This window comes from Molossus molossus, unplaced genomic scaffold (assembly GCF_014108415.1).
Source record: "Molossus molossus isolate mMolMol1 unplaced genomic scaffold, mMolMol1.p scaffold_m16_p_14, whole genome shotgun sequence".
NCBI classification, from domain to species: domain Eukaryota; kingdom Metazoa; phylum Chordata; class Mammalia; order Chiroptera; family Molossidae; genus Molossus; species Molossus molossus.
Window position 1 is genome coordinate 3,430,640 of NW_023425349.1, and position 13,994 is coordinate 3,444,633.

The following is a 13,994-nucleotide window of genomic DNA, read 5'->3' on the forward strand; positions in this document are numbered from 1 at the left end:
TGAGCAGCTCTCCGGACAAGCGCTCCAGGTGACGCAAATTCAGACATACTCGGGCCCCACGGGAGGGAGCAGGCTGCTGTCTCCAGTCTCGGCTTGCCTACAAGTCACTGCATCTCGTTAGCCGGAGATGCCATCACGGGTGGGCAGTGCGAAGCTGCTGGGCCGGCACCCCACCCTGAGTGGTGAGGCCTGGAGGCAGCCCCAGCCTCAGAAGGTGCCATCCCAAAGGCAGGTGTCCGCCCGCCCGCCCTCGGCGAGGCCAAGCCCCCTCTGCTCACACCCCAGTGTCCCTGCCCAGCGCCGGGCGCTGAGTAGTCGCCTTCCTTGCCTTCACCACCCTCCTTCCCTGGCTGCGGCACTGTCACCGAGGGGCAGGAAACAAAACGCGGGCGGGGGGGTTGGCACACGGCTGTGTCTGCGGGGGCCGCGGGGGTGCGGGGGCCGCGGGAGGAGGGGCGAGGGGGGCGAGGGGGCGGGGCGCAGCTCCTCTCGGGAGGCTTTTCCCTGTTGCCTGTCTCAGGTGCCAGTCTGGTGTCCTTGTGTTTCTGACCGTGCCCCCCTTCCCGAGCCACCCTCCTGAATCAGCGCCAGTGGTCTTGACATGCCGGGTCAATAATCTTCCAGCTGGGGCTTGTGTTTGAAGCAGCAGCAATGACCAGGGATTGGAAACCGGCCTCCTCTCCACTGGCGCTCGGAGTGGCGCCACCAGCCACCAGCGCAGTTGCGGCCGAGTCCTGGTGTTGCCGTTGGGCCTGGGGGGCCCGGGGACGCGATGGGGCGCAGCGTGCTCAGTGTAAGGGATGAAAGTGCGTTGGGAAGCCCCTGCTCCCCGTGCTCAGAAGCTCCTCCACCTCCAGCGCCTTACTTGGCGGCGGCTGTTTTGTAGCATGTTGTGATCAGAAGTCATTACCGAGGACGTGTGCCGGGGAAACCGTTGCACCCACCCTGTGGACTGGGCGGGCGGGCGGCTTCAGCTCCCATCGGGTCCCAGTGAGGGGTGTCCTGGCGCCTGGGCAGAAGCGAACCTCGGCAAACAGCTTGGGCAGACAGCGAGGGGAAGGGAGGCAGCGGGAGCAGCCGGCCTGCGGGGGAGCGTGGTCTCGGGGACTCACCTTCTTCTCAAGCTCACACTTTCTGGAGCGACTGGCACTGAGAGCCCAGATGCATTAGGGGTCCTTGGGGAACAACCGCAGGAAAACCCAGCTCATCTCAGTGTGAGCAAAAGAGGAGACGGATGTGTTCATGCCAGGGAAACAGTGAGGGCTGTGATGGCTTCAGGCACAGCTTGATCCAGGGCCCCAGACAGGCTCTCTGAGCATCTCTCTGCTCTCTTAGGGTGGGCTCCGTCCTCAGGTGGGCTCCCTCTGGGTGCAGGCCCCAGGCAGCCCCAGGCATCCATGCCATCGGCCATCGGCCTGACAGCCCCAGCAAAATGCGCCTCCTTTTCTCTGCAAGCGGGCAGCCTCTCTAGGCCTGCCTGGACTGCCTGCACCCTGACCCAGTCCTTGGCCAGGAGGAGCTGGCTCTCAGATGGGCCACATCTGGGCCCCTCAGGCCCAGCCCTACAGCGCGGGGTGAGTTCACTCCAGATGCCTCTCAGGGACGAGAGGGATCTGGGTGGCACCGTGAGGTGAGGGAAGCAGCGAGTGTGGGGTCACTGGGCAGCCCTGTCTGCACCCCTCACAGTCGGCTGTGCCGCGTCCTTTGTCTCTCAGACCACTGACTCCGAACCACTTTTATTTATTATTTTTTTAATCCTCACCCAAGGGTATTTTTTCCATTTATCTTCAGATAGAGAGGGAGGGAGGGAGGGAGGGAAGGAGAAGGAGAGAGAGAGAGAGAGAACGACTGGCTGCCTCCTGCACGACCCCGACCAGGGCCGGGGATGAACCACAACCAAGGTATGTGCCCTTGACCGGAATTGAACCCGCGGTCATTGGTCTGCGGGCTGATGCTCTACCGCTGAGCCAAACTGGCCAGGGCGACTCCAACCCGCTTTTGAGAACTGGCCCCCTTTGAGAATCTGCTGAGAGACGAACCCGTTCTCCCCAGACAGCACGTGTGGTCAACAGTCTGTATCTAATTGCCGGGGGTCTGGGGACCTGCAGGGGTGCCAGGTGTTGTCCGAGGTGGTGGGCTCCGTGGCTCGGGGCTAGCAGCCCCTGCGGTGCCTGCCGCCCAGCACGCCTGGGCTCCCAGGGGCTCTGGTGCAGGTGGCCCCTGGGAGGAGGGCGACGTCCGGCGCCTCCCAGCCCGGCTGCCCGCGGAGTGCTCAGGCCGGCCCGGTGGCTGCCCTGGCCGAGCTGGAACACTGAGCGTAGGCAGAGGTGGACGGACCCTAGAACCACGCACACACGTCCCTGCCCCGGCTTCAGTGTGTCCGAGCACCGCTGGCTGTCAGGGTGCTGAGTGGGGTCTGGCGTTGCTCTGGGCCCAGCAGGTGGCACCTGGGCCCGAGAGGCTGGTCCACGGCCCATGCGGACCAGTGTCCAGTTGTACCCACCAACCGTGGCCTCTTTGGAAGCCTGCTCGACACTTCTTGGGTGACAGTGAGGGGCTGCTCCGTCCCGAGAAGACAGTCTGAGAGGTGGCCCAGGTCACCCACAAGCCCACGGTGGAGGGGAGAGTCTTACCATCTGTGTGACTTCAGAGTCCTCCTGAAGGACTCCCCCACGCTCACCCAAATGCTGCCCCCAGAGCCCCCACGGAGTGTTGGGGGCTGGGAGCCATCCGGAGCCCAGGGTGCAGAGAGCTTCCACAGCAGGGAGGCCGCCTGCACCCTTCCCAGGACTCCGAGCTCCCGAGGCCCCGCCCACCTCCAGGTGGATGCCGATCCGGGCTGGGCTCCTTCCAGCCGGTCATGGTGCCCGTCCGTCCCTGCAGGGTGTTCTTCCTGAACGTGCCGTTGGACTCTGTCATCGAGCGGCTGACCCTGAGGAGAACGGATCCTGTCACCGGAGAAAGGTTTGTGCCAGCCTCCTGGGGGTTGGCCACCTGAGGGCTGGGGGCCAGGCCCCACTGGGGACCTCCTCTCCCTGCCTGGCTGACAAGATGCGAGAAAGGGGCCCATCACCCCCAGCTCCTCTGGGCAGCCTCTGTCCACCCCCTGCCCGGAGGAGAAGCCAGGACGCGGTGTCCCAGGTGCGGCAGCCCACGTGGCCCTGGGCGGCAGCTCCGACCCCGGTGTGTGAACTGGCTGCCCTGGCAGGTGTGGCCCGTGCATGTGGCTGGGCCTCTGCTGTCACAGTGACGCTGCGCACCCTGTGGATCGGGGTGGGTTCTGAGTGTCACTCTGTGAGCTGGCCGAGGGCAGTCACTGTGTGCGTGTTGAACTGCAATTGAAAGTTGCTGCCACTGCAAAGGGTAAAAGCTTCCTCCCTGGTAAGCCAGGCTTCCCGGCAACCAGGACCACGTTTCTTGGCAACCAGGACCACGTTTCTTGGCAACCAGGACCACGTTTCTTGGTAACCAGGACCACGTTTCTTGGCAACCAGGACCACGTTTCTTGGCAACCAGGACCACTGCAGGAGCGGAGTGAGGAGGGGCAGGAAGGAAATACCAGGATTTTTCTAAACTATGGGCCCGATGTCTTCTCTCATCCTGGCAGTGGGGGACAGCCTTTTGCTGACCCACGTCAAGTACCACGGCCCTCATGTTGCCCTGGGGCCTCTCCCAGCAGTGACCATCTGTGGCACTTCCTGCCACCTCTGCTCCCATTCGTTGTGAGCATGTCTCCCCCCCTTCCTTTAAGCCCCACAAACGCAGTGCCATTGTGCTGTCAACAGCAGATGAAACGCCAGGCACGGAGCAGATGCTCAGTGCACACTGTCTGGAGGGGAGAAGAAAGGGCGGCAGGGAGAGGAATTCGGACGGCATCTGTCCCGTCTGTCCCTCTCCCCTGGGCACGGACCATGGTCTGGGTGTCTAGCTCCCACGCCCAGCCAAGGCCGTGCACAGAGCTGGTGCACAGTGAGTGTTCCGTGGTGGTGTCTGACTCGGTCCACCGCCGGACCAAGGGCCCCTCCCCCTGCCGTCGGGGCTGCACCACGGACCCTGCTTGCGCTGCTCTCTCGCAGGTACCACCTCTTGTACAAGCCTCCTCCGACCATGGAGATCCAGGCCCGTCTCCGGCAGAACCCCAAGGACGCTGAAGAGCGAGTGAAGCTCAAAATGAGCCTGTTCTACAGGAGCTCCGCTGAGCTTGAGGAGTTCTACAAGCAGGCCATCACCCTCAACGGGGACCAGGACCCCTACACAGTCTTCGAGTACATAGAGAGCGGGCTCATCCATCCCCTGCCCAGTGAGGTCCTCTGAGGGCGCAGAGCAAGGGGCATCCCCAGGGGAACGAAGTTACTCCCCACCCCCACCTTCTGGAACCCCAGCCGAGCCAATAAAGAATGCGGGGTGCAGTCTCACGTGTCTGAGGGGAGGTGGCTGGAGGTGGCCTTGTTTTGGCGCCTGGGGGCACAGAATGGGTGAAACCCACGGAGGCCATGAAGCAGCGTGGCAAGCGGGTCAGGGCCGGGGTGTGCTGCGGCCCCAGCACCAACGCCCCGTGCGCCCGGGAAGTCACCGCCCCGAGCCTGTCTCTCACAACCGCATGGGGGCGCGAAGGTCGGGGCGGTTGCTGTGCCAGCCGAGCCGGTGAGCACGCAGGGAAGCCCGGCACCGCGCCCGGCACACCGCAGCACTCAGGGAGCGTGGTTGACGCACGCTTACCCTCTAGGGGGGTGCTGCCCAGTGGAACTCTCTGGAACGAGGCACACTCTGCACTGTCCACGTGGCCACCCGTAGCTGCAGGTGCAACTTGACTTTCATTGATTTCAGTGTACAAGCCCCACAGGGCTGGAGGCTGCTGTGCTGGGCACACTCAGCTGTTCACTAGAACCCCATGGAGGGTGCCCACAGCGCCTAAAAGTGGCCATGGAGGGACAGTTCAGTGACACCGGTGGCCCGCAGAGCTTGGGATCCTCTATCAGGAGTCCCAGCTCCTGCCCCCATTATTTCCTTTGACCTCGTTGGGAAGGTGGTCGGGTGTCCCTCTGTTGACAGAAGAGGACACCGTAGCCACCGAGGGTAAGTGACTGGCCTAAGGTCACTCGGCTCCAGGCTGCGGCTGACCCCGGTGCACAGGTGCTCTCTGTCCGCGGACTCAGCAGGCCGGACCTGTCTGGGCCTGAGATGGATTCCAGGCTCTGGGCTCTGGGCAGCTTGGGGACCCCCAGCCTGCTGGCTGAGCCCCTTGTGCCTGGGGGGACCCAGAGCCCCTCCAGTAAAGACCTACCCCCGCTCCAGCTGTGGAGTGACCGTGCAGTGACGCTGGTGTGCACCCAGCCACGTCCTGGGCCTGCCCTCGGCCCAGTGAGTCCGGCCTCCTGGGGCTGGGCCCCTCTCCAGAGGGGGTGTCCTCTCCTCTGCACCTTCTCTGTTGGGCAGCTCAGCCCCCGGCCCGCTGCTTGCCCTGCACGGACCCTGGGTTTTACCTCCTGAAACTCCATCAGGGCCCTCCCCTGCCCGGGCCCCATTTCTTCCCAACCCGCACAGGGAAGAGGGTGTCTACCCTGAAAGGCCCCCGAGAAGGGGCTCCTCAGACCCCAGGAGGCCTCAGGAGGGGTTCAGTTACAGACCAGGTTGCCAACGCTGCCTGCTCCGCTCCGTGCCCAGCGTGCACTCTGCCCGCCTGTATCCAGCTTCCCAGACCGGAGGAGACAGTGAACTGGGAAGGTGGCCAGCCTGGCCGGGCTAGGGGTCACCTCCCTTGCCCTCCGTCCTCGGCTCGTCATTTCAGACACCAGAAGACATGATCTCACTGTACCGGAACCAGCAGTGAAACGCCATCGGACGTAAATCCTTAGCCAAAGAAAAGACACCGTGAAGCAGTCATTTCCCTAGTTAACACATTCGTGCCTGCTGAGTGGACGACCTGCTCACGGGGGCGCCCACACCACCGGCCCCGCCCTCGGCGCCCCCTCCATGCCGCGCTGTGAGGCAGGCGCCGTCCTGGGCCCCCACGGCTGTGTGACCTTGGGCCGAACAAATGGGTCCTTGCCTCCTGGGCGGCACTGAGCAGGCGCTGCGGGCGCTGCACAGGCCGAGGGGGGCGCTGCGGGCGCTGCACGGGCCGAGGGGGGCGCTGCAGGCGCGGCGGGCGCTGCACAGGCCGAGGGGGGCGCTGCGCAGGCCGAGGCGGGCGCTGCGGGCGCTGCACAGGCCGAGGGGGGCGCTGCACAGGCCGAGGCGGGCGCTGCACAGGCCGAGGGGGGCGCTGCGGGCGCTGCACAGGCCGAGGCGGGCGCTGCACAGGCCGAAGGGGGCGCGGCGGGCGCTGCACAGGCCGAAGCGGGCGCGGCGGGTGGCACACAGGCGAGGCGGCACAGTGACAGCCATGCTCAGTGACAGCGCCGGCAGCTGTGCCTGCCTCGTTCTCGCTGCTCCCTGAGCTGTGCTACTTTCACCCATGAATAAGGGAAGTGGGGCTCGGAGGGTTAAATCACGGCCGCAGGCTGCCCGTGGTGAGTGGAGTGGTGAGTGGACGGGGCTCATGGAAGAGGGCGAAGAGCTCAGCCAACCTAAGGTCACTGCCTGTCCCTCCATGTCCACTCGTGGGCGCTGTGGGCTCTGCAGGCCCCAGAGCCCCAATTCCAGTGGGACCCGAAGCCCAGCCTTCCACAGGGTTCTGGCAAGTCTTAAACAGCTTTGTGTGTCTAGACCTGCCCCCCAACACAGCAGAGGGGCCAGGACCCCAGTCCGAGGACCCACAACTCCCCACAAGGCACCTGCCTTCCCCTGCAGCAGGGGGGGTTGGGCTGTGGGATGCTGTCTCTCTCCGCCCTGGCGTCCAGGCCCTGCAGCAGGGGTTGGGGGGTGGGCTGCGGGGCACTGCTCCCTCTGCCCTGGCGTCCAGGCCCTGCAGCAGGGGGGTGGGGGGGGGGCTGCGAGGCGCTGCCTCCCTCGGCCCTGGCGTCCAGGCCCTGCAGCAGGGGGGTGGGGGTGGGCTGCGGGGCGCTGCTCCCTCGGCCCTGGCGTCCAGGCCCTGCAGCAGGGGGGTGGGGGTGGGCTGCGGGGCGCTGCCTCCCTCGGCCCTGGCGTCCAGGCCCTCCAGCCGCTGGCGTGGGGACAGTGCCAGGACAGCGTGGGCTTCATTGAGCTGCGCGGGGCGCCCCGCTGGGGTGGGCCCGACGTGCCCCTGCTCCTGTGGGTGGCTGCCTCGGGCAGGCCGAGAACAAAGGGCGTCATCCCGCCCAGCTTTGCGGCCGCGCGCGCGAGCTCCGCGCCAGCTGGGGGCCGGGGCCTCTCGGGGGCTCCGCTCGCCGGCGCCCAGGCTGCTGCTCGCGCCCAATTGGGCGGCGGGCAGAGTCATCAGCATCCAGTTCCCGCCCCGAGAGGCCCAGGCCGACAGCCAGAGGGCCAAGGCCTTGTTAACGTCGAGCTCGGGCTCTGCTTGAAGGTCACTGCCGACCAACTCACTGCAAGAGAACAAATCATTCCGATGTGGTCATGAAAGTAAGTCCTTGGTTCCTTTTCGATCTGTTGTGGTAAATGGTCACCGCGAACTCTCACCTCTCTGGGCTTGGCACCCTGGCTTACGTCTGCCCTAGGAGGTCCCCTCCCTTCCTGCTGCTCTGGCAGAGGGAAATGCAGCCGGTGTCCCCCACCCCCACCCCGCAGCCTCCACAGGTGTTTCTCCTGTGGGGACTGCCTGCAGCTGACGGGACCAGCGTGGCACCTGCTGGCGGCTCCCCGCTGCCCAGTCAGCTGGTCTCGCCCAGGAATTTGGGAAGAGAACTGGGGGCAGCTGGCCCCTCTCCTGGCAGCTGGCAGGGAGGAGAGGGCATTCAGGCAGCAACACCCACCTCACTCACTCAGCGAGCATTTATTGAGCGCCTGCCCCGTGCCCGGCGCTGGGGACCCAGCAGAGGGACACAGGACAAAACCGCTCCCTCGCTGGGCCTACACGTTACAAAGGTGGCAGAGACGAGAGAGAGACCATCTGAATTTTGATGGTCCTGATTGCCACCTCTGCCCTTGGTCCCACGCAGCGTCCCTCCGCCCTCCCAGCACGCACCTCTTGGCCTCGGGCAGCCACGGTGGTCTGGTTCGGACAGCAGGCGAGGACTGGGGCTGGTTCTGCCAGGCCTGTCGTTTTACAGACAGTGCCAGCCACTACCTGAAGCCAACCCAGCTGGCTCCCTGGGAGACCCCCCCGGGGAGGGGGAGGGAACTCAGAGCTGAGTTTTGAGGCACATATGAAGGTTCCGGGGCAAGAGAAAAAAGTTTCATATCAGCTGATCATGGAACACGCTTCCATTAAAAAAGAATAGAAGTATCATTGCATTATTATGTTACTTATTAAAAAACCCAAACAGAAACACATCTCAAAGAAAGTAAACTCCCATCCTCACCACAATAAAACCCATCATTGTCATTTTCGAGAAATAACCAGAGTTAAAGCTTGGAGTGGATGGATGGATGGATGGATGGACGGTCGGATGGAGAGATCTGGGTGTGACCACTGAGGGGGGTTACTGCCTGCGACCTTTTTTTTAACTGTGGTAACAATGCACATGCCATCTACCGTCTTAGCTCAGTTTCAGTGTACAATCCAGTATTATTAACTATCGGTTTATTCCTAGAGTGAGTCACTTTGGTTGTGATGTATCAGTTCTATTATACAGTAAATGTACTTACTCAAACATATATAATGAGTTCATTTGATAATATTTTGTTTTGGGTTTTTGCATCTGTTTGTTAGTAAGACTGGCTTTGTCTGATTTGGGTTCCCATCAAAGCAGACCCTGAGACAAGGACGTGGCTCGGGTGGTTTATCTGGGGAGAGGACCCAGGAAGCACCTCTGTGGCAATGGGGACAGAGACACGGAAGGGAGAAAGCCAATACATCTAGGTAGCGGGCAGGACCCTGCTGTGGGCACCTGGGGTGCAGTCCCACTGGGATCCTCCAAGAAATTATGTGGAATACCCCTCAAAATCATCCCCCAGAGACTGAGATGTTTACCCATCATTTCCCACACCCCTGTTTTGGAGTTGCCCCAAGGAAAGGCGACTCCCTAACAGGACTGGTTTCCCAAGCAAGTTCATGGGATGCTAGAGGGAGCCCTCAGGCAGGCGAGAAAAGACGCAAATGCTCGGGTTGAGAAACTGTCAGATACTGGACCGGGCGAGAGGGATACGGTGAGAGGTGGGAATAGTTTCTGCCACAGTCCACCCCTTAGGCTGTCCACACTGAGTCAACTGTGTCGATGGTTTGGGGACTGGCCAGCACTATCTCGAAAACAAGTCTTACATTAGAGGGTCAGCAGCCCAGCCCGAGCTCACCTGCTGCAGCTACCCGTAAGGTGAAAACTGATAGGCACCCAGGAGCACACAGGCTGCTGTTCCTAATGGTTGTTGCCCCTCGGACCTACGTGACGGGACCCAGCTCCGGCCGCGGGGTCACTCGGTGTCCATGGCCAGGTGCTGCCTTCGCCAGAGCCCAGCAGGACCAGCAGTGCGTGGTGCTCTGGGGCACAGGCGGGGCACTTCCATCGCTGCCCCGCCCCCATCGCTGCCCGCTCCTATCGCTGTCCCGCCCCCATCGCTGCCCCGCCCCCATCGCTGCCCGCTCCTATCGCTGTCCCGCCCCCATCGCTGCCCTGCTCCCATTGCTCCCGTCGAGAAGTCAGTTCCAGGTCTTATTATTGCCGCTTTTAAGGTGATGTCTTTTTTTTTTTTTGCTGAAAATGTTTGGTCTTTGATTTTCAGCAGTCTTATCACAGATATGTTTAAGTGTATTCTTCATTTTCTTTATCCTGGGTGCTGTTGGTCTAGCTTTCCTGGTTGTTCTCGGAGCTCTGGTCCGAGTTCCGTGGTGGTGAAGTCCCCGCCGTCAGTACTTGGTGTGAGTTCTCACCGGGCACTATTTCAATGGTGTGTGCGCTAACGTGTCACTGACGCTCTGTTGATGATCCCCCTGCACGCCTCATCCGTTTTCTGGAACGAGCCAAAGACTGATTTGACCTCGAGGTGGTTGCTAAAGGCCACTGCTGTCATGCACGCGGCTCCCTCTCTGCCCATGCCTGGGCATGGCTTACCCTGCCGGGGGTCAGGCCTAGAGGCCGAGCTTCCCTGCGATCGTGTGAGCCCGGGAAGACACGCACACGGGATGCAAATGATTCCGTTCTTTATTGTGAATAAAAAATTGGCCAGGATAACAATACTAGTGGCTCTGCACACAGAACATAACATATTCAAGGTTATTTCCCTTTTTACAAAACTGCAGTTCAGTACGGCACTGGAGATGAACAGCAACTGTGTCGGACTCTGAGGACTTGGACTCCCACAGGGGAATCCAAACTGGGAAAAGCTCAACACCAATGGGCTTTCGTTCACTGGACAGACGGGTGAGGAAGCAGAGGGTCTGTTCCACCGTCGTCAGTAATAACTACAGTGTGCACAGGGCTGCACACTGACCAGCACCCTCCACGGTTCCCACTGCGTTTTCTCTGTCATCCTCCCCACTGCACACTTTCCCAGAAACCTCTGCCCCAATCTTAGATAAAAGCTTAGGACACGGTGCGTCATCTTCAGGAAAAGAAGGCTGAACAGTGCTGAGGATACGGCACGGTCTGGTTCAGCCCAGGCAGCTCAGTTCAAACCCAAGAAAGAAACGGACCCTCTTCTGGTCGTGTGTTCTCTGCAGTGTTGAACACACTGGAAAAAGTGAAGCATGCTTCATCTTAAAGGTGGCAGGAAGTCACTCACTCTGCATGCCAGGAGCACCTGCCTGTGCAAGGCACTTGACCTTAGTGCTGCCGGAAGTACCAGTTCCTGCCCCGAGGAGCTTACAATCTAATAATGAACACTGTACACAGGTGTGATGAAGAGAAGCAGCCAGTTTTTCTGGACGGGGAGGGTGGTATTCCAAGCAAAATGTGTCGTTATTCTTAAAGTTAGCATTTAAATACAAAACATCTTGACACCACCTAATCAGATGGAAAAAAAATAAAAAACAACAACAAAATCCCGCCTTTTTATAACTAACTTTTTAGATGCCTGTTCTTTTTATTTCAAAAAGTGTCCTATGTAAACATACAAAAATTCAAAGCCAACACGAGGACTAGCGCGGGCGTTGGGTAAACATTTATCAGTATACACAACACAGACTATTTTTCTATACAGTCTTATTTTCGTATAAACAAGTTTGATATTCACTTGTCCTCATTCATTAAAGTACAAATCTGAGTCAAAGTCCTGAAAAAGACGTAACTGATTTTTGCAAAACAGAAGCAGAAGCCCTAGGCCTCCCTGTGGGCTGGGTGTGAAGCCCATGAAGTCAGCGGTCCTGGGGGCCGCCACAGCCTCCGGCGCGTCCAGTGCAACCTCCCGGCAGGGCCTTTCCCGCGAAGGTGACAGGGTTTCGTGATGGTGAGATGAGCAGTTTTTCACCTAAGAAATACACGTGACATTTAGAGTTCTGAAATTGAACTCTCCCATCCACAACACTTCAACTCGACAGCCTGTCGCCTGCTTTCTCGGCGTGGGCTTCACCGTCCCTCCTTCCAGCTCTCCCCGAGCCCGGATGAACGAATGACACCACGACAAGCCCGCCAGCGCCGCTCTAGATAAACGCTCTCGCTGGGACCTCTGACTGTGTACTAAGTCTCCCCACTAGAGAATATTAGAACTCAGAAAATGCAAGCTAAGAAAAGCTGAGTCACCTAAGTGGATGAAGATGGGGGCGGGGGTGGGGGCAGTCATGGGCCAAAGGGTTAACTTCTTCACGGGACACCTTTAGACATGCCCGTTAAATCTGTTGATTTCACACCACTTTTCAGAAACAGTCCAGTCTTAAAACAAACTACATAAGCACGTGGGAGGCCACTGCCCATCACCCGGACTCAGCCCCGCGACGGCCCTCGCTCCCGGACCGGCCGCTGTGCCCTGCGCACGGGCTCACCATCTCCCGAGCACGCTGCCGTCTCGTCAGGGCACCGAGGCTGGAGCACTTGGATCACTGGAAGCAACTCAATATCCTGACTTAATTCAAGGACAAATTCCACCTGCTCTCATCAGTTTGACTAGCAGAAACCATGTTAGCAGACATGAAGATCTTAACTCCAAACACCTCTTTGAGCTTCAAGAAAGAACAGCTGAAGTTTAATAACTCTGAGCCTTGAGACATAGTCTGAAACCCTGCTGAACTGCCCACTGATGCTTCAGCTGCAAACGGAAATGCAAACAGTTCAGGCGGGCTAGCGCCTCCAGGGGGGTGAGACTGGACACACTGCGGGATGGCTGCCCTGCTGGCGCCCACGCAGGGGCAGCCAAGAGCACCAGGGCCCACGCACGGCGAACTGCCGAGCCAGGCAGAGGCTCGAAGCCGTCCGTGGTGGGCTACTTGTCCTGCTGTTTGTGCTGACCTGGCTCTAAGAAGAAAAATGCGCAGAATATACCTTTCCCTTAAAACATTTAGGCCTCCTGTCCTGGCCAGTGTGGTTCAGATGGTTGAGCATCACCCCATACACCAACAGGTTGCCAGTTTGATTCCGAGTCAGGTTGTGGGTTTGATCCCAGGTTGTGGGTTTGACCCCAGGTTGGGGTGTGTGTGGGAGGCAACCGATCGATGTTTCTGTCTCACATCAATGTTTCTCTCTCTCCCTCACCCTTCTTCTTTCTAAAAACCAATAAAAACACCAAAACATTTAGGCCTCCTGACTCTCACTATAACCCATTCAGCTTAGCTTTAACCAGAATTTCTGCTTGTCAACAATAGTATTTGGGGCCTGGCCGGATGGCTCCTTTGGTTGAAGGGCTATACACCAAAAGGTTGAGGGTTTTTTTTTTTTTTTTTTTTTTTTTTTTTTTTTTAATCCTCACCCGAGGACATTTTTCCATTTTTTGCACAGATAGAGTGGGAGGGAGAGAGCGGAAGAGAGAGAGAGAGGGAAACATCGATGTGAAAGGGACACATCGAGTGGCTGCCACCCGCACGACCAACCAGGGCCGGGGACAAACTGCAACCGAGGTACATGCCCTTAGCGGGAACCGAACCCGGGTCTCTCTGGACCGCAGGTGGATGCTCCAACCGCTGAGCCAAACCGGCCAGGGCGGTTGAGGGTTTTTTAAAAGAATGTTTTTATTGATTTTTCAGAGAGGAAGGAAGAGAGAGAAACATTGACCAGCTGCCTCCTGCAGCTCACTCCTGGGGTTCGAGTCCGCAACCCGGGGATGTGCCCTGACCAGGAGCCCTGACCAGGAATCAAACCGGGGCAAGGTTGCAGCTTTGATTCCTGGTCGGGGCACATACCTAGGTTGGGGTGCGTGTAAGAGGCAACCAACCGATTGATGTTTCTCACGTCAATGTTTCTCTCCCTAAAAATCAATTTAAAAAATATGCTCAGGTGAGGATTAAAAACAAAAATAAAAAAAACTCTTAAAAAAGAAAGAAGAATAATATTTGGGAGAAGAGGGGGCAAGCAGCTAAAATCCTCTAGTCCAGCGATGTCCGACTGGTAAGCTGCAGGAGCTGCTAGGACACCACCTGACTGTGTAGTCAGGGCACCGCCCCTTCCCTTAGACTGCAGGTAAAGAATGACAGCAACCAGCACAACAGATGTCAGGCGTGAACCAATCAAAATCATACCTATTTTATTTTTGTTAGATCGGCAAAATAAATCCACTTTTTGGTGCGCCGCGGGGAGGAGGTGGGAACCGCCGCTCTAGCCCCGGCCCAGCCCAGGCCACTGAGCACTCGCACGAAAGCCCCGAGGAGGCCAGACACACTTTATCAGGTTAACCGACACTGTTACCTTTAGAAAGAAAAATGAGCTTTTAGAAATTGTATCATGAATCTACTGTTGTTTCAAACATGAAACCTGTTCGCTCTGAACGGGTCCTAAGGCAGAGAGACCGGAGGGAAGGAAGAGCGAGAGGGAGGACCGTGGACGCTGCGCGCGACGCCCACGCTGCTTCTCTCCGGGAAGCGTGCGAATCCACCC